The 2,056-nt window shown below is 37.5% G+C and overlaps 1 long non-coding RNA gene across 1 annotated transcript; it reads left to right on the top strand.

Annotated features, from left to right (window-relative positions):
* The first annotated feature begins 21 nt into the window (after positions 1-21).
* LOC123188830 (uncharacterized) lies at positions 22-1,456 on the top strand. Its single transcript, XR_006495242.1, has 2 exons — positions 22-258; positions 1,213-1,456. It is a non-coding gene; the product is annotated as an uncharacterized lncRNA (long non-coding RNA).
* The last annotated feature ends 600 nt before the right edge of the window (positions 1,457-2,056 follow it).

Below are 2,056 nucleotides of genomic sequence, written 5' to 3'. Positions count from 1 at the left end.
ATCAGATCATCACATCGACTCTGCCCACCATGACATCGTTGCTGAATTTTGGGGCTAAAGTTCATATTGAACTTACGAATTAGTTTGGGAATCTGCCCCTCTTAGATCCAACGATTTCGTTGTGCTTATATCATTCCAGCCACAAATTTGGACAGGTGGTGTTCAACATAGTTTTGGTCAACTAATTCAGGCAAATATTGAGGTTGGGTCTCATATTTTGGTTCAGGAATTTTTCAATCTACAATGGCTGCGAGTCAGGTAATTTGTTCCCGTGATCTTTCATGCCTCGTATCTTCACGTTTTCAAATTATTCTTACTGACGAAGAACCTAATTGCAAACTGTTGCAATTTCCGCTCAACAAGTTAGGATTGTAATTGCGAGCTCCTCAACCTAGGATAGGGTGTGTCCATTCTAAAATTATACAAATTTCAATCTTTGAGTAAATTCTTATACATTGGCATTCTTGTGTGCGGTCAATAGTTTGGGTAATTTGTGAGGAAAGAAACAAAATTAGTTTCTACAAAAACTGACACTCTGTGCATGAACCTGAGCCCTTGAGGACAGAAGAAGGAACATCCATGTTACAGACATCTCATCGTTTCAATACAACCAGATTGTTTTTTTTTTTTGCACAAAACCAGATTGTTATCCTCTAAGTCTCCATAATTCCCTCTTTTTTCCGTAACTGCTTCCATGTACTTATCTGAGTAAAAATCAAATACTATTTTTTAGTATTGAAAACCCGCTTCTGTCATTTCATATCTCCCACATCTATTCTTTTCACCCTGCATGAATTTAAAATTTTACGATCGCCAATTCTGTTATTTATTTAGGTAGTTTTACCGTGTTTAGTATTACTATCAAAAAGGCCCGTGTGTTGTAATGGGAGAAAAAAATTCCTCTCATATCTCTAGATGGGCCAGTTGGGCCAAAACGGGTGGCAAGTAACAAAACCAAATAGCGTACGTGAAATTAATTGAAGCGGGACTGAACCAAGAATATCATCTCCCTTTAATAGTAGGTATAGATTTCACAACTATCAAGTGCTAGAGCGGCATGGTAAAGCGGCTTTCCATGATTACTGAATTTAGTGAAGCAGAATAGTTTAAATAGCAGTTAACAAGTTGTGCAATCACCCTGATCCTTCAACAGTTTCATTGGCAATTTACCAGTGAACTTGGTTAGCTTACCGTTCTTCCATTCTTTAACAGATTCAAAGACCTTGAAGGAGGAGCAAAGGGTGGGAGGTTGACACTTTAAATAGCTATTTGAAAGTCTGAAGGAGTAGCTCCATTGGGTGGGATGTTGATGTCATACGCCCAAAAGTGTAATCTACAAAAATGTTAAAAAGGTAGGCTTCGGTATGCTATAAACTTCAAATCTCAACCTGTTTCAGTCGACAAAAAATCTTATTGACTTCATGACAAAAATCAATCTGAATGGAATATCTCACAATAACTACAATGGGTGTTGTTAAGAAAGCTCTTGACAATGGAGTTCTACAAGGAGAGATAAGTTATTTTGTTCTTGAGAATGTTGTATGCAGATAACCTTTCTAACCGGAGATGTTCACAACATAGTTTGAATAATGGTGTATCTCGTTTCAAAGGCCTATGTTGATACAATTGGAGATCCTGAAAAGTACAACACTAAACTTAGTGATAAGTTTCTAGGCATCAAATTTGTGGTTGCCAAGAAAGCTGAGAGTCTCTATCCTGCTGTTAGGGGAGCAAGTATATTTATAAAGGGATTTCCTTTCAATCTCTTATTCCTATTGAGTTCTTTCATGTCTTTTGTTCAGAAGAACTCTGATGCATGCAGAATGCTTAATAGGTTAACTATATATCTTCTCTGTTGAAACCAAGGTCGTACATTTTTGTTGAATAAACTAAAGGCGGTATCGAGAAGAAGGTGAAATTCCTTTAGAAGGGGTATTGAGAATGTTGTGTTGAATAACAATCTTCGAGAACGCAATAAAAGGATAGTGGTCAAGGGTTGCATGTCCGAGTGCCTGCGGAGAAGAAGGTGAAATTCCTTTAGATGGCCTGACTTCAA

This window comes from Triticum aestivum, chromosome 2A (assembly GCF_018294505.1).
Source record: "Triticum aestivum cultivar Chinese Spring chromosome 2A, IWGSC CS RefSeq v2.1, whole genome shotgun sequence".
Classification (NCBI taxonomy): Eukaryota; Viridiplantae; Streptophyta; class Magnoliopsida; order Poales; family Poaceae; genus Triticum; species Triticum aestivum.
The sequence above is the reverse complement of the archived record's forward strand: the minus strand, read 5'-3'. Positions and strand labels throughout refer to the sequence as shown.